Genomic DNA, 23,464 nt, shown 5'->3' on the forward strand with positions numbered 1-23,464 from the left:
AAAATGGGAAATGTTAAAGGCAAACACGTAACCTCATTCTGTAGCACAGAGATATCACAAACAGGAGTCTCTGGCACATGAGGGAAGTTCACAGTCTCTCCCTCACATGTCCCGGGCCTACTGGGATTGTTTAGTCTGCAGAAGAGAAGAATGAGGGGGGATTTGATAGCTACTTTCAACTACCTGAGAGGTGGTTCCAGAGAGGATGGTTCTAGACTATTCTCAGTGGTAGAAGAGGACAGGACAAGGAGTAATGGTCTCAAGTTGCAGTGGGGGAGGTTTAGGTTGGATATCAGGAAAAACTTTTTCACCAGGAGGGTGGTGAAACACTGGAATGCGTTACCTAGGGAGGTGGTAGAATCTCCTTCCTTAGAAGTTTTTAAGGTCAGGCTTGACAAAGCCCTGGCTGGGATGATTTAGTTGGGGATTGGTCCTGCTTTGAGCAGGGGGTTGGGCTAGATGACCTCCTGAGGTCCCTTCCAACCCTGATATTCTATGATTCTATGATTCCTTCCCGGGTCCTGGCTGTGGTGCAGGGATGCCACAGGTCAAACACTTGCTCTGGCGGTGGCCACATGCCCTCAGGCTCTAGATGGCAGGACCCTTCCTCCCAGCATCGGCCCCATGCCGGGGTTACGATCCCCCATGTCTGGCCTGCAAGGCCTCTTGACTGGTGGCATCTCCATGTGCTGGGCCTTCTGCCCCGGGTCCCCCTTGCTCTCCCAAGCTGCTCACTGCACGCACCTCCAGCCACAGGCAGCTGCCACTCTGCCTCCATTTCCCTGGGCTGCTTCTCTGGCCTCTCTGGCTGGTACAGCTCTGTTCCCCAGCTCTTCTTGGGCTCCTGCTCTCTCCTTAGCTCAGCCCCACTCTGGCCCAGGTAGTTCCAGCTCACATGGAGGATGGGACCCTCTGGCCAGCTAAATCCCTCATTAGACTGCCTGCCCTGTCAGTCATGGTGATCTGGAGCTTTGCCCTCTCCCCATTGCCCTTAGAGCTGAAAGTCCTAGCCATGGAGGAGAAAGAAAGAGAGCAAAAACCACTAATTGGACTGCTAGAAAAGCAGAACCAGAACCTTCCCGTCACTGATTCCCACCTTCCAAAAATCCACAAATGGGAACAATTGTGTCTTTCATGCAAAATGACAGATGATATTACAGAATGTTTCACTACCTTTGAGAGGCTGTATCTGATTCCTGAGATTCCTGAGGACAAGAAAATCCCCACTTTGGTTGCAAAGTTAACTGGTAAAGTTCTGAATACATTCAAGGAAATGCCCATTCAGGATGCTTTGGATGACTATAAATTCAAAGGAATGGTTTTGAAATGATTTCAGATCTCCCCTGAAACATATCGGGTGAATCTTAGGAATCTTAAGAGAAATGCTGGTGTGAGTAATAATGTTATACCAATAAAATAAAAACCAGCAGGATCTTATTAAAGGGGAAAAGGCAAAATGCCACATTTATTGTGGATACAGAAAAATTATAGTAAGCAGTTAGTTATAGCTATAATATTCCATTCAATCTCATATTTTTCACACACACACACAGACACACACACAGAGGTTCTGCAAGGTTGTTATCATAGTTACCAGCCTTAGAGTTGCTCATGCCAAGCCAATGGCCAGGTGGCCTGGACATGAGAAGGGAGCAGGGCCTTGTCAGATGCTCATCTGATGCTCCTGGAAGTTGGTTTGCAGAATCAGACCCCAAAGATCTCACTTTCTAGAGTCCATTTTTATAGGAATTTATTCCTATGCCAGTCTATGGGAATTGTTTCATCATGCTTTTGCTGAATCAATCAGCAGATGTCACATTCCTGACAGCTCCGTGCTGCCAGATGTTATCTTGTTCTTTGGTTCTCCCATCCTTGAGGCTGCTGGGTGGATTCCAGTCTGCCCTCCAGGGGTCCTCTGGTTATTTCCACTTGACGCCTTCTTCAGCCAATGGACACTGGATTCTTAGGCTGGCACCTCCCTGATCATTCAGTTATTATCCACACCAAGCATCCATCCACATACATCCTCTATCTCTATTTTAATCACAATTGTTAACAAAGCGAGATGAATACAACAAAAGGGCGGGGAGTTTCTGGATGCTGTTTCTGTAGTTACAGAGTATTGCTTTGAGTCTCTCTCTGTGTGAGTAGTTGCTGTTACAAAGAATTGCTTTGAGAACAGACTCTGTCTTAGAATGTACTAACACAATTAGCAGCTTGCAAGTTTCACATAGAGAGGGGGAGAAACAGTACCAAAAACCAAGAGACCTCTTCATTAGTAATACCCTGGAATTTAAACTGTGGGGAATCAAACTCATTTGTGATTTTAATACAGAACTTCTTTAATATGATCCAACAATGGGGAGTATGTAAACAGGATGAACGATCTGATGGGAGAATGGTGAGGGGAAGGGGAATTGCCAGCTCAAAGAAATGTTTGAACTTGTTGCTCAGCAGCATTTCTTAAGCACACGTAAAGATGATATGAAGCAGTGTCTATAGGACAAAAGTGTGAACACTCTGGATGAGGTGGTGTCTCTAGCTGATGCCTTTGAGCCGACCAGGCATCTACTGAGCGTAAACCACAGAAAGGGAAGTTTAAACCTGGTGGGAAGCAGGGTTCCCGTTTTACCCCTGGGAAAAGGGAGGGCGGTGGGAGGCTGGGCACTCATATGTTTGGCCGCAGAGAATTAAATACACGTGTCTGTTAACAGAGGGGGGTTGAGTCCCATCCCTTGTCACCATCAAAGTGCAAAGCAGGAGCCGGTTGCTTTGCATTCCTGGTGTTGTGTCTCCATCGTGTGGTCAGTCCTTTTAAATAAACAATGGTTTGTTTGTTTTTTTTTAATAGAAACCATATTTTCCTCATCCAGACACAGGAATAGATTGATCTACAAAGGGAAGGTGATTCCCAGGCAGTTCTGGAGGGCGAAGGGAACATTTTCAGCATTACTAAATGACAGAGTGACAATAAACATAATTAACTGAGCTACCAACACACTTCACAGGAATGAAATAAACAACTTTATGTTCAAGGAGTTAGGTGCATTTAAATAATATTAAAAATATGTTCTGGGCAACACATGGAAACCTCAGTTTATTGAACAACCCACTTGATATAGTTAATGTACTCCATGATATTTAAAACTTCAAAACCAGACTCCAGCGACAGACTGCTGAATTGCAATTCATTTGCAAATTGGATACAATTAACTTAGGCTTGAATAGAGACTGGGAGTGGCTAAGTCATTATGCAAGGTAGCCTATTTCCCCTTGTTTTGTCCTTGGCCTGAGAAGAAGACTAGACTTGGGTCCCTGGGTGCTCAGGCACTGAGAGTACAGCCATGAAGACACCACACACCAGCCTTCCCTAGTTGGCAAGAACCAAACCTCCATAGAAAGACCCTCATGGTTTCCTAGGCCAGCTCCCTAAGCACTCAGCCACAACCACTTAATACAGGGGCTTTTCTACACTATGGTTCTGTTCTCGTTGAAAGGTCATTTCCAGTTGTTTGCTCAGACCAGCTTACCCAGCACACTCACTGCTGTGCAGTTCTGTAAGTGTGGCCATGGCTGAACAGTGAGAATTTCTGCCCATTTCCCTACTGGCTGGAGCATGGTTAGAGTGTGTTTGTGGTTAATGATTTTGCTGTAGATTGTTCATTCCCTGCTTTGACAATTCAGACAGTCCCTTTTCCTGTTGTATCTCCAATAGCAGGGGCGGGTTTTCTTTGGGTCACTGAGATTTTTTGGGGAGTTGGTGGCTCCTTTCTTTCCTCACCCTGGAGTAAACCTAGCTTTTTGTTCCATCGTTCATGTTTCATGGAATAACAGCAGCAGCATGAAGAAAGAGGAGAGCGAATATCTCACTGTCAGGGCTGAAGGTGGCCATGTCCTCTCTGTCTGACCATTGCCATTGCAGGAGAGAAGGTTTAAGTGGAATTGAATGCCCTGGCTCACACTAGAGACATGGAAAGGTTTTGCTGTTCATGGCTGTGTGGAAAGGAAATTGGGGGGAGGGATAACTCAGTGGTTTGAGCATTGGGCTGCTAAATCCAGGGTTGTGAGCTCAATCCTTGAGGGGGCCATTTAGGGATCTAGGGCAAAAATTGGGAATTGGTCCTGCTTTGAACTAGATGACCTCCTGAGGTCCCTTCCAACCCTGCAGCGGTGCAATGCCCTAGGGCATGAGGGGTGGAGGAATGACTGGAGTAGACTCACCTGGGACTGAAATGACATTTGTTCCTGTCAAGTAGTGAGAAATATGACATTAATTCAGATGTGGCATTGAGGTTTCTTTAGCTCCTTGTAAAAACTTGAACTTGATTTCCCGAAAGGGAAAGTCTAGAGCTGCCTTTAATCCCTGGCTCGGGTCTCCTGGGCAGTGGAAAACATCCCTTGTTTAGCACTGCCAAGGGGATTGTGGAGAGCTCAGATGTCCCTCAGCTTGGATCAAAGAGGGATGTTGGATGGAATTTATCACAGAACCCTCCCTGCTCCCCAGAGCCCCACGGGGAGAATCTAGAGAAGGGGGAGTCATTCCTCACCTGCGCTCCCAGAAGAGCTGCTAGGACTCCTTCCTGCCAGCTACTCACCCCCTGGATTCATCCTCAGCTCCTGGGATCTTTCAGCTCCCAAAGCTCCAGAGTCCTGGGGTGGGGAGGGTGTCACTGCACAGTCTGAAATACAAGGGAGGATTCTGGAATTGAAGGAATGGTGGGTGGGTGGGGGGGAATTATGAAGAGGAAAGAAACAGAGAGAAAACGCCTCTTCTCTCACCCTTCCCCCTCCCAGCAAGAAATGTTATCAATGAGGAAACTCCCCACCAGGACCAGTCTTAGGGAAAATGGCGCCCTGGGCAAAACTTGTATTTTGACACATTCCCATTGCCCCTGGCCCCTGTGGGCTCCCCACTTGCCCTTTGCCCCTAGTTCCTTCACCCCTAACCCTGGCACCTCCTTCACCCCTAATCCCTTCCCCCTCCTGTGCCCTAACCCCTACACTGTGTCGCCTTTGCCCTTAGCTCCTGCACTCCCCTCCTGTGCCCCCAGCCACTGCCCCTCTTCTGCATCCCCTTCACCCGAACCCCTGAACCCCCTCCTGCACCCACGTGGGGAAACTGATCTGTGTGCATGGGGCAGCTTTCATTGCTTCCTGCTCCTCCCTGAATGCAGCTCCTCTGTGCACCCCTCTGGGGCTGCAGGGGTGGGGCAGGGAGCAACGTCAGAGCTCCCTGCATCCAGGTCACTTTCCTCCCCTGGGCTGGTCATTTTGGCAAAGCGGACCCATCACGCTGCATAGCTAGGCAGAGTAGGCGTCTCTATGCAAACACGATCTGTTCCTGAAGTCTTTCCCCCCAGCTCCTCACTAGATGTGAGGGGGGAGCTCATTCAGACCCTGCTTACGCTTAGTATTTAAAAACTCCTTATTGTCCCTATCTCTGCTGGCATTAGATTTCTCCTCCTGTCCCTTCTCTGACAGCTCTGATGAAGCGGCTGAGTGGTTAAGGTGATGGACGGCTAATCTATTGTGCTCTGCATGAATGGGTTCGAATCCCACTTTCATCGCATGCATTTAGTCTTCCCCTCTCCTTGACAAAACTATCTCCCCATTTGACATAATGACTGACCAAACCATGTTGCTTCCTGCAAACAAAAATCTCAGGAACTCAGACCTCTTGCTTTACATGAAATCTGTCTGAAGCCCAGATTTCTGAAAGAATTCTCTAGTTCTGTGTATCTTAGCTTTTATCTCAAAAGGTAACATCCCCCAAACACCCTGGGACCTCCCCAAATTACTAAAATACCCCAAACCTCAGCAAGGCCACAGCAGTGAACCACAGTTAGAGTGTCTAGGCCAAGCTGTTCTGAAGGAGGCCACTCAAACATTTTCTCTCTGCTTCCCTTGGCAAGGTCTGACTGGGAAAACAAAATCCCCCAAATTGAAAATTTTCTGCTGAAAACCCTGTTTGGGGACTTTGATTTGAATGGATTATTATTATTCTCTTCTGATCTCTGAATTATTTCAGTTCAGTCTTTGTCCTCCAGAGGTGTTGCCAGGTGTTGAGTTGTGGGGGAGCGAGGCCAAGTCATGATGTCTCTTCCCCTCTTTCATAGTTTCTTCCAACTTTCTAGAAAGCTCCTTTGCTAGGATGTGAGTCAAGCAGTGTCCACTGTCTCCGGGCTGTCTCGGAGAAGTCTGCATTGTACACGGTTCCTGGGATAGTCCTTGGGAGTGTGGATACCTTTAATGGGCCAGCAGCGAGCCTGGCTTTTCCATGTCGCACCGGAAAGGCTGGTGGTGGGCATTTCCCAACCTCATCACATATTTCAGTAACGCACCCAGAGCAAAACTTCATCACTTCCCAGACAAGGCTAGCACACACCTTCCACCCAGGTATTAGCCTTCAACGGATCACGACTTTTACAATGATACCTCACTAGGCAGACTCTGAACAAACCATGTCCTCGTTATATGACAGTGGTGACTGTGGGGCTTCCAGGGTGCTGCTTTGAGCACAGGATACCACACCTGGGCTGACTTTGCAATGGAGACGAACCCTTAGAGTCCATCTCTCCCGGGATAAAGATGGCAGCAGGGCTGGCCTGGGTCACCTGACTTGGGCTCATGGGGCTGTGGGGCTAAAAACTGGGGAGCAGATATCTGTGTTCATGCTGAAGCCTGGGTTCGGAAACCCTCACCCCTCGTGGGGCCTCAGAGGTTGGGCTCAAGCTCCTAGGTCTGCGCTGTCATTTTATAGTCCTGCAGCCCAAGCCCCATAAGCCTGAGTCAGCTCACCCGGGCTTTGAGACAGGTGCCCTGGGTGTTTTAATCACAGTGCAGACATAATGTTAGGATACAGCTCCAGTGCAATGAAACACCCACAGGGAGGGGCAGAGAGGTGTAATGAGCCAGCCACATATTGACTCTATTTCCCCATGTTAAGTATCCTCACACCTTCTTGTCAACTGTCTAAATGGGCCATCTTGATTATCACTACAAACGTTTTTTTCTCCTGCTGATAATTAATTAATCATCTTAATTAATTAGCCTCTTACAGTTTGTATGACAACTTCCACCTTCTCTCTATGTGTGTGTATATATATATCTTCTTACTATATGTTCCATTCTATGCATCCGATGAAGTGAGCTGTCGCTCACGAAAGCTCATGCTCAAATAAATTGGTTAGTCTCTAAGGTGCCACAAGGACTTTTTTCATTCCTTAGGTTCTGCCACCTTATGCTGTGGCCATTTCATTTCAGTCCTGTTCCAACATTTATCATTGTGCAAAGCAACGTTAGGCCCGTAAGTTGGGCGAGACAAGACCAGAGGCTGCGTTGAAGCAGAAATGTAGATTAGGACCAATGTACTCTCCAGGTTTCTCCATCCCAACCTTCTGCTGATGCACCTCAACCCACAGCCATGCAGGGTTTGAAGAGTGCATTACATAAATTCCAGGACACTGAGGGATTTCAGCTTCCCTTTGTCCAGAGGAATCCCTGGGTCCCTGTTTGTCTTTTCTCTCTATCTAGGACAAGACCGGGTGCCTCAATATAAATCAATGGTACACCCACATCCTGAATACTGCTAGCGGGTGTGGTCGCCCCATCTTAAAAAAAGATATATTGCAATTGGGAAAGGTACCGAAAGGGGGAACAAAAATGAGGAGAGGTATGGAACAGCTTCCATATGAGGAGAGATCAATAAGACTGGGAGTTTTTGGCTTAGAAAAGAGATGACTAAGGGGGGATATGATAGAAGTCTATAAAACCATGACTGGTGTCAAGGTTCCTTCCCCACTCTGAACTCTAGGGTACAGCAGTGGGGACCCGCATGAAAGACCCCCGAAGCTTATTCTTACCAGCTTAGGTTAAAAACTTCCCCAAGGTACAAACTTTGCCTTGTCCTTGAACCGTATGCTGCCACCACCAAGCATTTTAAACAAAGAGCAGGGAAAGAAACCACTTGGAGACGTCTTCCCCCCAAAATATTCCCCCAAGCCCCACACACCCGCTTTCCTGCGGAGGCTTGAGAATAGTATCCTAACAAATTGGTTACAAAATCACCGAAGACCCAAACCCCTGGATCTTGGAACAATGGAAAAATCAATCAGGTTTTCAAAAGAAGAATTTTACTTAAAGAAAAGGGAAAAGAGTCACCTCTGTAAAATCAGGATGGAAAATACTTTACAGAATATTCAGATTCAAAACACAGAGGATGCCTCTCTGGGCAAAACCTTAAAGATACAGAAAACAGAATAAACCTCCCTCTTAACACAGGGAAAATTCACATAAAACAAAAGATAAACGAATCCACCTTGCCTGGCCTACCTATACTGGTTGCAATATTGGAGACTTGGATTAGGATGGGTTGGAGGAGAAGGATTTCTGTCTGGCCTCTCCCAGTCCCAAGAGAGAACAAACACGTAAACAAAGAGCACAAACAAAAGCCTTCCCCACCCCAAGATTTGAAAGTATCTTGTCCTCTTATTGGTCCTTTGGGTCAGGTACCAGCCAGGTTAGCTGAGCTTCTTAACCCTTGACAGGTAACAGGATGCTGCCTCTGGCCAGGAGGGATTTTATAGCACTGTATACAGAAAGGTGGTTACCCTTCCCTTTATATTTATGACACATGGTGTGGAGAAAATAGATAAGAAAGTGTTATTTACTCCTCATGACACAAGAACTAGGGGTTACCCAATGAAATGAATAGACAGCAGGTTTAAAACAAATGAAAGGAAGTATTTCTTCATACAACAGGCAGTCAACCTGTGGAACTCCTTGCCAGAGGATGTTGTGAAGGCCAAGACCATAACAGGTTTTAAAAAGAACTAGATAAATTCATGGAGGACAGATCCATCAATGGCTATTAGCCAGGATGGGTAGGGATGGTGTCTATAGCCTCTGTTTGCCAAAAGCTGGGAATGGGTGAAAGGGGATAATCACTTGATGTTGACCTGTTCTGTTTATTCCTTCTAGGGCACCTAGCATTGGCCACTGTGGAAGATAGGACACTGGGCTAGATAGCCCTTTGGTCTGACCCAGTGTGGCTGTTCTTATGAACTGGGATGTATGAGCACCCATGGCCCTCCCTGGAGCTGCCCTTCTCCTTCCCTTTCTATGCTCTCATGTTTCATTGACTCCAGACTTTTTTGTATTTATCATCAGCATCATCACAAACAAGCTGCCCTGACCTCCTGTCCCCCCCAAAGAAACAGTGTCCCCTGTCTTGTGTAAATCCCTGACCCCTCTCCTCTCCTCTCTCGGCACTGACTGCCCCTCTGTGTCCTTGCCTTCAGTCTGTGCTGATGGGACCCTTCCCTCCAGTCCTGGGGGATTCTCCCTTCTCCTTCTTCATCAAGTAGCCCAGGGGACGGGAATCTGAAAAGCATCCGGGTGAATTGGGATCAGAAACCCCCACACACCTTCCATGCGATTGGCATTTGCCCCTCACTGCTCAGGATTGAAACTTGTGCAGGGAGACTGCTGGGCCACATCCCTGCTGGGCATTAGCAAAGCAGCGGGGCAAAAAGAGAATCTAGAGATGCTGGAGATTGAATCCAGGGCCTTATATATGCAAAACACATGCAAAACCACTGAGCTACAAACCCAGACCGGCTATAGCTGCTAGGTGTTACACTCACAGCCGTCCTGTTCCTGGTGTATCCAGTGCCCTATAGGTTTCATGGGAAGCCCATTCCCCTCTCTCAGGGCCAATCATGTTCTCCTGGAGGTTGCTGGTTCATAGGGGTCACTTCACAGCAGGGCCAGATTTTATGTGCGGGGCAGAGAGAGTGTGTGCCCTGGACTCAGGGGCAGAGATACACTCAGCCCTCTCCCCTGCATTGGGTGGGGAGTGCTGCCACCCCCTGCTGGAAGGTCATGGTGGTGTGGGGTGCTGTGAGCAGCTCAACACCTGACCCTGGTGGCAGAAGTGGTGTGGGGAGCTCCAGGTGTTTCTAGGATCTGCTATTTCCATCTGCCTGTAAAGTCCAGCTTTCCCCGGCACATTCACTGCAGTGCAATTGGGTCACTGTTTCCGTGGCTCTACAGCAAAGACTCACTCCCGGTTTCCCATCTATCTGCAGCACGATCAGCCTGTGTCAGTGGTTAATGAGGTGAATCTAGTCGTAGATGGTTATTCATTCCCCACCTCGACAATTCACACAGTCCCTTTCCTATGCAAATCCCCAGCACCCCAGTGATCCCGGGAGCAGGGGTTGGGTTTGCCTGAGATTTTCAGGGTTCTTTTTCCTCTCCACCTGGAGTGAACTCAGCCTGTTCCCCATCCCAGACATTCCATGAAATAACTGTAGCAGCATAAAGAAAGAGGGGAGGGAACATCTCACAGCCAGGGCTGGAGGTGCCCAGGGCCCCCTGCTTGTCCACTGTTTCCATCGCAGAAGAGGAAGGTTCCATGGAATTTGACACCCTGCTTTGCACGAGGGACAGAGAAAGATCTTGCTGTTCCTGTGTCTGTGCAAAGAAAATTGTGCTTCTGTATGAAAGAGAGGCGGGAAATGGCCCCATGGTGGGACAATATCCTCAGGATTAAGAGCAAAGGACTCAGGCTGAGAACTGATTTCACTCCACTCATCTGGGATTTAACAAATTATCTTCTATGGAGACACTGTGAATTTGTGACATTGCTCCAGACTCTGGGGGTTCGGGCTGCTTTAACTCATGGTAAAACATGAGCTTGATTCCAAGAAGAGAGAGAGGAGAAGCCTGAAGCTGACTTTAGTCCCAGGCTGGGGTCTCCTGGATGGGTGGAAACTTCCTTTGCTGCTCCCAGGGGAGAGCGGCTACTGGCGACATCCCAGGGCTGGGATGAAAGGGGAATGTTTCATGGACTTTATGAGTACAGGGCCCCACTAACTCTGAATCCTCTGCTGTAGCAGGAACTTAGAAAGTCACACCTTCTTCCCCCCCCCCCCCCTTCATAAGAAAGAGCTGGCAATTCAGGTGCTGTAATGATGCTGGTTCTGGTGGGACCCAACTGAGAGTGCCAATTCAGGACAAATTGCTTCAAGGAGGGCAGTTACAGCCCGAGGCTGGGGTTTCTGTGCACACTAAGGCAAACCAGACCAGCCAGACAGAGAGGACTTCGGTTTTACCCCACTGGCTAACCACAAGTCACACAAGCAATTCCCTTAGACACTCCAGTTTCCCAGTATCTCCACCAGTGCCACTCATTATGGGGACAAATGGTCATGAAAACCAATACCCCAGTAAAAGAAAAAAGGTTCTCTCGATCCCAAAGGGCCAAGCCCCAGACCCAGGTAAATATACAAATCAGATCTTACCCACAAATCACGCTGTTGCCAATCCTTCAGAATCTAAAATCTAAAGGGTTATTCATAAAAGGAAAAAGATAGAGATGAGAGCTAGAACTGGTTAAATGGAATCAATTCCATACAGTGATGGCAAAGTTCTTGGGTCAGGCTTGTAGCAGTGATGGAATAAACTGCAGGTTCAAATCCAGTCTCTGGAGAACATCCCCAGCTGGGATGGGTCTTTCAGTCCTTGGGTCAAAGCTTCAGTGCAGCGAAGTCCCTCCAGAGGTATGAAGCAGGATTGAAGACCAGATGGAGGAGCTGCAGCAGCTTTTTACAGTCTCTTGCCATGTGGTCTCTCTCTTCGTCCCAGAGACAAGCTGCCCATCCCATGGCCTGGAAACACCTCAGGGTTCTGTCCAGAGGCAGGTCCCTGCACATCTTGCTGAGTCCCAAGGCGTGTCTGCCTTCTCGCAATGGGTCAGTTGTGTCGCTGATGGTCCTTAATGGGCCATCAAGCAGGCTAGGCAGAGCTGACACCAACTTGTCTGGGGTGTCCCCCAGAAGCATAGCAGAAGTTTGAACTACAGACAGTATAGAGCCAACACTTATAGCTTTAAATACAAAAATGATACATGCATATAGACAGAATAATCATACCCAGAAAAACATAACCTTGTCTTAGACACCTTATTTGACCCCCTTTAGACAAGATTTGGTGCCACTACAGGACCTTGGTTGCAAGAATGTTCTATATGGTCCCAGTTCAAGTCAATAACGTCACAGGTGCAGAATACCACTTTTTCATTTGGCTGAGGAGCTGGAAACCAGGCATGGACAACTGGTGTCTCCTGAAAGGGGGGGGGGGCACAATGTCAAGGTCCAGCCCCACCCCCTTACGATCAACAGCCGCTCCCAGGTGTGAACAATGCAGGGAGGGGAAGCAGCAAAGGCAGCCCCCCTCCACTTCCCCCTCCAGCAGCTGCTGTGCAGGGAGGGAGCCTGGCAGCACCGCATGATGTAGCAGGGATGCTAACCCAGGTGGGGCTCGTGACCCCACATAGCGCCCTCTGCAAGTGTTGCCTCTGAAATTAGGAGAACTCGTGAGTTCAAGGCACAGCTAGAAGAAAGCCCAGGACCACATGCCCAGGGTGAAGGGGTGTGCTAAAGCCTGGCATCGAGCCAGAAACCTTCAGATCATCCATCTAATGCACTCCCAACTGAGCTACTTTGGCAATGACTGGGCCAACCAGGAAGGCTTAATACACGTGCTGCAGCTCATGCTAGGAAGATGTAAATCTGGATGTCACAACACAGGAGACCAGCAGTGGACTTGGTCCGGAGGGGCAGGCTGGGGTTTCCTATATCGCATTCACTCAAGCCAGCACCTGCCCCCTCGAAAGCTGTCACTGGCGCCCCCAGGTCAGCCAGAAAGAAGCAGCTGTTCTCGCTGGAACAAGTCCGCCCACGGCTCACAGGCAACTCCCAAGCCCACCACAGCACAGCATCTTGGCCAGAAAGGAGCCTACTTGGACTCACCATTGCTTATTTTCCTTCCACCCAGAACCCAGCTTCTTCCCCGGGGCTGCAAGTAGCCATCCCTGGGAAGCCAAGAGGCAGGCCCAGGATTCTACCTCCCAGCAGCCAACCGCACCTCCCCAGGCTTTGGCAGAACGAACGGTGGCGCTCTAGTAACCCCACTGAGGCACTTAGCTTCTGTCCTGCCTTCCGCAGCATGACTTTCCTCTTTCGCCCCATTCCTGCCTCACTCCCTCCTTTGGCAAGTCACGCAAAGGAGGGCAGCCGGAAGAGCCGGCCTCCATAGGCCAACGTCCAAGGGAAGAGGAGGCCAAGCCACAAGGCTCCAAAAAGTGACTGGCCTAGATCCTCCAGCTTTCCCTGGCTGATGCCAAGACACTTTCTCAGCTCATTTCACCTCCCTCTGTCCTGCAGGGGTTGGGGTTTTCCCAGGGACAGGCCAGTGGCAGAATGTGGAGTGCCTTGCTGGACAGCAAGGGGATCTGGGAAAAGTAAACCATTATGTTTCTGCCCAGTTTTGAACCGGGGCCCTTTTGTGTGTTAGGCAAATGTGATAACCACTACACTAGAGAAACTCCATCACCATGCCCCCCAAATTCCATCCACTTTGGTGGCACTTGCCCTGACACACACCGATGGGTGAACCAGGAGAAAGTGGTGTCAGCCCTCCGATGGGTCAGCTGGTAGAGCAAAGGACTGTAGCTGGCACTCAGGAAGTCATCCTTACGTCACCCTCGTGACTCCAGCTTGAAGGAGAGCTTCTTTTTCTTCCCCTTGCTGAGAAAGGGTAAGAGAAGAAAGCAAGCTCAGGTGGGCCAACTGGATGCACAAGCCTTCACTGTCTTTTCCTGCTGAGGAATCCCGAAATGAGGGACTCGTGGCGGGTAAAGGCACCGCTCAGCTTTCAGAAAACAGCCCACCTGTGCACAAAAAGAGACCAAACAGCATGCCAAAGCCTGGGATTGAACCAGGAACCTCTAGATCTCCAGTCTAACACACACCTGACTGCATTACTTTAGCAGCTGCTAGGCTTCTGTTTGGCCTGCTGTTTTTCTGTCTGGGATGTTTTTGTCAGCCATGGCACACAAAAAGGACATCATTGAGAGCAGCCCATGAGGGCAAGATGAGCTACAGAGACCTTTGCTTTGTTTCCACATTTATCAGGTGCCTCCTTTCAACACTTGTCAGCAAAAAGACCTGTTCCTTTTGCAAGCATGTGTATGGCTAGTCAAAGGCGGGCTTCTCCGTTAAGAAAAAAGATTGACCAAAAGGTGACAAGAGCAGGCACGTTCAGCAAGGCAGCACTGGATGCTGGATCCTGAATTTGCTCTTTATGCAGTAGGTTTATTGGCAAGCTCTGCCACGGTGCCACTCTCTGGGACTTCTCCCGTAACTGCTCCATTTTTCATCAACAATAAAATGGAAGGTGAAGGGACAGTAATTCTCCAGTTCCTGCAAGCCCTGCAGAGAACCCTCTAGAAGGGTCTCTGTGCATAGACATCCCCAGCGAATTGCATCGGCGCCGGACACAGGCTCGCATGTCACAGCAATTGCAGTCGAAGCAACCTCCTTCCCAACACCAATAGCCATTTCATCAACTCCAGGCTGGTGATTTGATTCTCTCCAGCGCTCCTCTGCAAAGAAGCCTTTTCCTTAGCTAGCAATTGCTTGGATTGCCAAGGGAGGTCTCTTCTGTTTCCTAGGAAGACAGAGAAAAACAGTACAACAAGGCACCACTGGGAGTTGAACCCAGGATCGCCTGTTTACGATACAGGTGCTTTAACCTACTAAGCCATGGTGCCGTCCTCAATAACCTGTTTGCAACTGTTCCACTGGATGGTCCAAGACAACACCTTCAAATGCCAAAGTACAGACGTTCCCCATTTCCCTCAAGACTTGCAGACCTTGAGCGGGCTGGCTCTCTGTGCATGGAAAGCCACAGCTGAGTTGACAGAGGGCTTCTAACATGCGCTTCTCCCACAAGCTGCTGTGATCATATAAAGAAAAGGAGGACTTGTGGCACTTTAGAGACTAACAAATTTATTTGAGCATAAGCTTTCGTGAGCTGCAGCTCACTCGGATGAAGTGAGCTGCAGCTCACAAAAGCTCATGCTCAAATAAATTGGTTAGTCTCTAAGGTGCCACAAGTCCTCCTTTTCTTTTAGCAACTTCAGTGCAACTCTGAGTCAGGGTAACCTTTCCATCAGCTCCAGACTTATCATTTGCCACTTTCCAAGGCTTAGCTGCAAGGAAGGCTCTCTCTGTCTTGAACAAGCATTTACAAGGATTGCGCTGTGAGGTCTTTTCTTTTTATGAGAAGAGATGCTGTAACTCATCTTGCAGGCACGGCGGTTGAATCTACAAGTCAGAGTACTAAGCACAATATTACCATGGCTGGTCACAGGAGGGTCTCTGTGTGACGGGTCCTCAGGGCACAATCCGGAACTGGGGGGCTGCTCGGCCCTCTTAACTCTCCAGCCTGGGCTGCCTCTTACAATGCTGTGCTAGTGACAAGTAGCAAAACCCCTCCAGGTGCTGTGATCACTTGGCCAACAACATGCAGGGACACACTATGGACACACTATGGTCCATTTTAAAGAGCTTTCCCTCAACCCTCCCGCTTCCCTGGTTCTTGTCAGGCAAGCAGCAAAAGGCCAGAAGTCCAAAGCGCAGACAATGCGATGTTTATTGGGGTTAGTTTCCAAGCAAGCATATTTCTAAGCCCTTCACACCTGTCGGGCTTATCTCTATACGCCGATAGTCTGTTCCCCAGTGTTCCCTTCCCAGCTCTCATTCCACAGAGTTTTTGCCCCATGACCCCCTTCCCAGCTCTGATGCTGCAGAGCCTTGCCTGTGTCCCTGTTCCCTACTCCCGTTCCCCCCTCAGCAAGCATGATTCCCATTTCCCTTCCCCCTCCTGTTTGACCCCAGTTTATATAATATTATTCTCAGCTATACCTTAACCAATCATTTCACTGAAATTTAACTAACCAATCCTAACATATTGAAACATAATTCTGTAACCAATTGTATCCCACCACCTTAATTAACTTACACCTCGCAAAATTAATTATACAGCAGACAGAAACAATTAGAGAACCAGACAGATTAACAATAGAAAAGTGGGGGCTATAAAGATAAAACAATACAGAAATGAGGGTTTCACATCCACAACCACTGACAAGTGATTTCTTGCTAGACAGGATGCTATCAAAGTAAATTTTCTTTAACCATCTTAAGATCTGTTTCTTTATCTAGTGGTGATGGGAGCTATCAGGACAGGATCGTCTTCCTAACAGCCCAATAGCACCTTATTTCTATGAGGCTGGTTTGGAATGTGAGGAGGTGACCAGTCGCTTCCTGGCTTATGGCTACCCCTGCTGCTTAGCCAAAGGCCTTAGCCTAAGAACAAGGCCTCAGACTATCCGAGTGAGAGAAGGCCCGTACACAGGCAGACTGTGATTTTGATTCTTTGTTTTTATACCCCCTGTAACTACCTAAGTGATAAAAATACACCCCAGTTCTTAAAGTATAAGGAAATTAGACTTTGCTGACAAGGTTTGTCTCTGTTCATATTTCACCTTCCGTTGTTACGAAGAAGGATCTTCACTACGCTTTCCGAGGTTAATAACTATCTCCTAAATTTTACTTACTCAAATTTAAAAATTGGTGTCACCTGATTTTTGCATCTCCCTGTGGAAAAACAACTGACATGTGTGGCTTTGTACAGGGTGTCATGATGTTAAAGTTGAGGAATTCAATCTCTGAAAGGTGGCTAGATCGTCGGGCTCAACGGGTAGTGATCAATGGCTCCATGTCTAGTTGGCAGCCGGTATCAAGCGGAGTGCCCAAAAAGGTCAGTCCTGGGGCCGGTTTTGTTCAATATCTTCGTTAATGATCTGGAGGATGGTGTGGATTGCACCCTCAGCAAGTATGCAGATGACACTAAACTGGGAGGAAAGGTAGATACGCTGGAGGGTAGGAATAGGATACAGAGGGCCCTAGACAAATTGGAGGATTGGGCCAAAAGAAATCTGAGGAGGTTCAACAAGGACAAGTGCAGAGTCCTGCACTTAGGACGGAAGAATCCCATGCACCGCTACAGACTAGGGACCGAATGGCTTGGCAGCAGTTCTGCAGAAAAGGACCTAGGGGTGACAGTAAATGAGAAGCTGGATATGAGTCAAGAGTGTGCCCTTGTTGCCAAGAAGGCCAATGGCATTTTGGGGTGTATAAGTAGGGGCATTGCCAGCAGATCGAGGGACGTGATCGTTCCCCTCTATTCGACATTGGTGAGGCCTCATCTGGAGTAGTGTGTCCAGTTTTGGGCCCCACACTACAAGAAGGATGTGGAAAAATTGGAAAACATCCAGCAGAGGGCAACAAACATGATTAGGGGTCTGGAACACATGACTTATGAGGAGAGGCTGAGGGAACTGGGGATGTTTAGTCTATGGAAGAGAAGAATGAGGGGGGATTTGATAGCTGCTTTCAACTACCTGAAAGGGGGTTCCAAAGAGGATGGCTCTAGACTGTTCTCAGTGGTAGCAGATGACAGAACAAGGAGCAATGGTCTCAAGTTGTAGTGGGGGAGGAAATTGTTTCTTTTGTTTTTCAGACACTCTACAAGCAAGCTGGCGCCAGCGGGAAAAATAACCCAGAATACCATGGATCTGTGTTTTGTGTTTGTCTGTGGTGTTTGCCTTGTTGCTAGCATTGCTGTGTTTCAATGAACAAAAAACCTCATGACATGGGTGGGGGATGGCTTCAAAAGGCTAACCTGGGACGAGGGGGTGGGAGATGGGTATGGGAATACAAAATGCTCAACTAGGAGGCCAGCACCTTTGTAATAGCTACCATGGTACCTGGAAATAGAATGGCAACTAAGGTGGCCCCCACAAGCCCTATGGAAATAATGAGAAGGGGAGGAGCTCACTGGGAATTAATGGAGGGGTGTGTAAAATAGTGTAAATCAATAGAAGATGTTTGGATGTGCCCCTCTCCTATGACTATAGAGGAGCAGGATCAATGGCCTATGCAAGGGGTGGACAATTGGGTGTACTGTGTATAAGGTGTTTTGCTGGGAATGTACATATTACTGGGGGCATAATTACACCAGCCCATAACCAAACTACACACATCTACATGCTGCTATCTGGACTTCGGTGCACAAATGGATCTGTGAATCTCATTGCTGTGAATAATCAAACCAGGGCATACGGCCTAATTCCATACCAAGTGGTCAAGCTGGTTTGGACAATATCCCATTTCTCTGTGAACATTCAAAGGACTTATGATATGGACAAAAGCAAGCAAAACCTGCAGGGGCAGCTTGTTGCAACTGCCAGGAACTGGACACATCAGATCGTGACCCTGTCGAAGGAGGAGAGGCAGTGTTTTGGGGGTGTCTCGGATGTTGGACCATACTGCAGTGGTCAGGACTCGCTGTTGCTGTGGATTTTGTATTGTTAACTGTACTTGTGTTACGTTGCATAGGGAGATAACCTATAAGTAATGTAATAAGCCCTCCAAACCCCACAGTGTACTAGACAACCTGGACCCAACCTTCTCGGGCCTGCTATACTGGGAAGTCTGGAACACTAATTGGAATAGGTGTGGTATGCCCGTACGAGAGAAGGTGCAGGGCACTACACTAAACACGGGGCAGTGGGACAAATGGAATATCGACACCTTCCACTTTGATGCCTGGCCCTATCAGGAAATGTGTCGCCATATGTCCTGTGCTTTTCCAGGGATACCTGGGCAGGAGGATCCCAAAAGAAAAAAAAAAAGGGGTGGAGTGTTAGGATATAGATATTCAGGCCTGTCTGTAAAGGCCTGTACTCTAAGGATTTAGGTGTATTCTTATCACTTGGCTAGTTAGAGGTATAAAAGAAAGAATAAAAATCACAGTCTGCCGGTGTAAGGGCCTTCTCTTACTGTGACAGTCTGAGGCCCTGTTCTTAGGCTAAGATCTTTGGCTAAGCAACAGAGGCAGCCATAAGCTGGGAAGCGACCGACCGGTCACCTCCTCACATTCCAACCTAGTCACATTGAAATAAGGTGCTATTGGGCTGTTAGGAATACAATCCTGTCCTGATAATGCCTATCGCCTCCAGAGAAAGGGAAGTGCCTAGAAGATGTAAAAGGAAACTTGGTTTGATAGCATCCTGTCTGGCAAGAACTCACTTATCAATAGCTGGGATGTGAAATCCTCACTTCTGTGTTTGTTCTATCACTGTAGTCCCCATTTCCCTATTGTTTGTCTGTATCATCTCTGTCTGGTTCTGTGATTGTTCCTGTCTGCTGTATAATTAATTTTGCTGGGTGTAAACTAATTAAGGTGGTGGGATATAATTGGTTACATAATCATGTTACAATATGTTAGGATTGGTTAGTTAAATTTCAGGAAAATGATTGCTTAAGGTATAGCTAAGCAGAACTCAGGTTTTATTATATAGTCTGCAGTCAATCAGGAAGTAAGTGGGTGGGTGGGTGGGGGAACAGGGAATGGAGGTGGGGAAATTGGAATCATGTTTGGCTAAGGGCAGGAATGGGAACAGGGACACAGGTGTAAGGCTCTGTGGTGTCAGAGCTGGGAAGGGGGACACTAAGGAAGGAAACTGGAATCATGCTTGCTGGAAGTTCACCCCAATAAACATCGAATTGTTTACACCTTTGGACTTCAGGTATTGTTGCTCTCTGTTCATGCAAGAAGGACCAGGGAAGTAAGTGGGTGAAGGAATAAGCCCCCTAAAAGTGAACAATCACTAGAAAATGAACATAAGAACATCTACACTATGTCAGACCAATGGTCCAGCTCTCCAGTATCCTCTCTTCTGACAGGTTTCAGAGTAACAGCCGTGTTAGTCTGTATTCGCAACAAGGAAAGGAGAACTTGTGGCACCTTAGAGACTAACCAATTTATTTGAGCATGAGCTTTTGTGAGCTACAGTGGCCAATGTCAGGTACTCCCGAGGGAATGAACAGAACAGATAATCATCAAGTGATCCATCCTAAGGACCTGCATATTTCCCTCACTCATCTTTATTTGACTGCATTTCAGTTGTTGCTGGAAGATGTCAGGGAAATGTCCATGGAAAAGTGGCGTGGATGTGAGATTTGTCTGTGTTTTGTCTCACTGTGAGATGTGTGCGCAATTTGGAGGCACTCTTGCAGCATTTGTGGTGATTGTTTGAGTTAAAACAGAAGTTCTTGGTGCCCTTTGCTTCCCTGTTCTTCAAAGGGAAATGAGCTGATGTAGCAGCTACTGAGAAAGCCTTAGAAAAGGGCCCAAAAGGTAATAGCAGCTGGTTTCTGTAGTGTAGTGGTTATCACATTTGCCTAACATGCAAAAGGTCCCTGGTTCAAAACCAGGCAGAAACAGTGCTGCTTTCTCTCTTGTGGCTCCTTTGGTCTTCTTTCCATCCAACTGCTTTCTCAAATACATCCATAGCTTCTATGCTTTCTTCCTTGATTTTTTTTTTCATTTCATTAAACTTTAAGTTCAAAAGGCAAAGGTTAGCTTGCATTTTGAGGGAAAGAACAGACCGTCATTTGGGAGATTGCCAGCTACATAAGAAATCTGAACATAGAACAATCCCAACCCTCTCTCCTGCATAGTTCGCTCCCAGCCAGCAGTGTTCCCCTCGCTTTTGTTTCTTTTGAACTAACCACAAACAGCCTTGACTGATGATCACATTTCCCCTCCTATCCTGGCTAGGCAGGGTTGGGGTGTGAGGAATCAGAACATAATAATTGGAACTCTCTAACCCATCCTTTTAACATACAACATCACTTTCTCCTTTCTAAATGATATTTTTCCCATAATATTTTTTAACACTCAACAGCTTGCTCATCTTCAAATGATGTTAACACAAGCTCTGAGCTACAGATTTCCTTACTGTTCCCTTGATATTTTTAGCACAGTAAATTGACATAAAAGAGGAACAGAAAACAAAACAATTTCCAATATTATAAATTGAGGACAGGTCTTTTTTTTTGTCCCCTCAGGGCAACGGAGAATGGATCAGGTTCCAAAATTAGAGACAGAGGTACCAGAGAAAGCCTAGTACAGGTACTAGTGCTTAAGTTTTAATGCTTTCACCACTGTGACCTGGGTTCGATTTCTGGTCAGGAAATGATGCTTTTTTCAACACATATCTTCACTTGTTGTCTCCTCAATTGATACTTTGTCATGCTCAGATGGGTTTTGGAGACCACGTGAAACTCAAACGGCCTCAGAACAGAGCATAGGCATAGAATCATAGAATATCAGGGTTGGAAGGGACCTCAGGAGGTCATCTAGTCCAACCCCCTGCTCAAAGCAGGACCAATCCCCAACTAAATCATCCCAGCCAGGGCTTTGTCAAGCCTGACCTTAAAAATATCGAAGGAAGGAGATTCCACCACCTCCCTAGGTAACGCATTCCAGTGTTTCACCACCCTCCTAGTGAAAAAGTTTTTCCTAATATCCAACGTAAACCTCCCCCACTGCAACTTGAGACCATTACTCCTTGTCCTGTCATCAGCTACCACTGAGAACAGTCTAGAGCCATCCTCTCTGGAACCCCCTTTCAGGTAGTTGAAAGCAGCTATCAAATCCCCCCTCATTCTTCTCTTCCGCAGACTAAATAATCCTAGTTCCCTCAGCCTCTCCTCATAAGTCATGTGTTCCAGTCCCCTAATCATTTTTGTTGCCCTCCGCTGGACTCTCTCCAATTTTTCCACATCCTTCTTGTAGTGTGGGGCCCAAAACTGGACACAGTACTCCAGATGAGGCCTCACCAATGTTGAATAGAGGGGAACGATAACGTCCCTTGATCTGCTGGCAATGCCCCTACATATACAGCCCAAAATGCCATTGGCCTTCTTGGCAACAAGGGCACACTGTAGACTCATATCCAGCTTCTCGTCCACTGTAACCCCTAGGTCCTTTTCTGCAGAACTGCTGCCGAGCCATTCAGTCCCTAGTCTGTAGCAGTGCATGGGATTCTTCCGTCCTAAGTGCAGGACTCTGCACTTGTCCTTGTTGAACCTCCTCAGATTTCTTTTGGCCCAATCCTCTAATTTGTCTAGGGCCCTCTGTATCCTATCCCTACCCTCCAGTGGTATCTACCTCTCCTCCCAGTTTAGTGTCATCTGCAAACTTGCTGAGGGTGCAATCCACACCATCCTCCAGATCATTTATGAAGATATTGAACAAAACCGGCCCGAGGACTGACCGCATGTTCCCATTGTGGATCTTTCATACAAGTAGAGCTGTGTAAATCATTTATTTCCTTGCTTGCTAGCTAGCCTAACCTCTATAATTATAATTATAATAATTAATAATAATCCAGGTTGACCCAAGATGAAGTTTTTTCAGTCTTCTTGTTGAAACAAAACTAAAAAATAAATAAATCATTTGTGGCCCACCAAAATGTTTCAGTAAATAAAATGTTCATCCAAAAACCATTCACCTGGCTCCATAGACTAGTCTTCAGAATTAAGCAGCTGGAGAGAAGGATCAGTAGCCTCTTCCATTCCTGAAGTCTAGCTGCTTAAGGGTTCTGAGGATGAAGCAGATTTCATAGCCTTCCACCTGTATGCCACTGGTTGCTGTCAGGTTGCTACTGGTGAAAGGCAACGTGGGTCAGGGGCAGATCTATGTATAGCTCTCTGTTCAATGCAGAGGAGTATTTTTTTTTTGCATTGCATATAAAAACAAAATAAATTGTGTTGAAAACTGACCCTGGGATCAAGGTGAAACATGGTGATTTTAAATCAAGGACAAAATCTCGACTGAGTTAAACAGAAGGAAGGCTTTTTCATCAGGTTTTTCAGTAGGGGGAGGGATAGCTCAGTGGTTTGAGCATTGGCCTGCTAAACCAAAGGTTGTGAGTTCAATCCTTGAGGGGGCCATTTAGGGATCTGGGGCAAAAATTGGGGATTGGCCCTGCTTTGAGCAGGGGGTTGGACTAGATGATCTCCTGAGGTCCCTTCTAACCCTGATAGTCTGAGTTTCTGAGTCTGAGGTTGTTTCAAATGCTAAAAGTTGAGATGGTTCTTAGAGCTTCCAGATACATCATCGGCCAGAATTTTCAGAAGATCTCAAACCACCCCTAAAGCCAGATTTTCAGAAGAACTCAGCTCCCAGTTAGGCACCTAAATTTTTGCCCAGTTTTTCAACTTGGGTCAACCTGAATGTCTATTATTGATATTATCAGGTTGGTTAGGCTAGCTAGCAAGGGGGGAAAAATAATTTGCACACGTCTATTTGTGTAAAATGGCATGCAGCCTGGACTTTGAGGTGCACAGTGGACACATGCCCACATTCTGCTATTAGTCGGTGGGAAGCTTTGATTTTCATATGGTCTCCAAAGCCCTTCCCAGCATCATTTAGAAGAAGGGGGAGTCAGGGAAAAATCACACATTTGTGTGAATTGCAAGTAAGGAATTGTGACGAAGTGGGACTGTTCTTAATGTTTCCTCTGAATAGTGTGGGGGTGACTCAGTTCCCCTATGGAGTTCTTAAGTGTCTAGGGGGTGGGGTAGGGGTGTATGATCATTGCAGAGCCCTAGAGGGCAGGTGTGTGCAGGAGTCTGGACGCAGAGAATGGCCGACACCCTGTTTCCTGGCAACTGATGGCCTGGGCCCTTCCCCCCTG

The 23,464-nt window shown here is 47.4% G+C and overlaps 3 protein-coding genes and 2 non-coding genes across 17 annotated transcripts in view; 2 read left to right on the forward strand and 3 right to left on the reverse strand.

Annotated features, from left to right (window-relative positions):
- LOC102943236 (zinc finger protein 883) overlaps positions 1-23,464 on the forward strand; it is a 2,438,435-nt gene that overhangs the window by 1,081,660 nt on the left and 1,333,311 nt on the right.
- Positions 1-23,464, reverse strand: part of LOC114020163 (zinc finger protein 501) — a 1,907,800-nt gene that overhangs the window by 1,047,661 nt on the left and 836,675 nt on the right. The window lies entirely within an intron of this gene.
- LOC119564595 (zinc finger protein 883) overlaps positions 1-23,464 on the reverse strand; it is a 1,467,279-nt gene that overhangs the window by 199,460 nt on the left and 1,244,355 nt on the right. The gene's annotated exons all lie outside the window — the stretch shown is intronic.
- On the reverse strand, positions 14,544-14,617 carry TRNAT-CGU. Its single transcript has one exon. It is a non-coding gene; the product is annotated as a tRNA-Thr (tRNA).
- TRNAV-AAC lies at positions 20,129-20,201 on the forward strand. Its single transcript has one exon. It is a non-coding gene; the product is annotated as a tRNA-Val (tRNA).

The sequence above is a fragment of the Chelonia mydas genome, chromosome 28 (genome assembly GCF_015237465.2).
Source record: "Chelonia mydas isolate rCheMyd1 chromosome 28, rCheMyd1.pri.v2, whole genome shotgun sequence".
Classification (NCBI taxonomy): Eukaryota; Metazoa; Chordata; order Testudines; family Cheloniidae; genus Chelonia; species Chelonia mydas.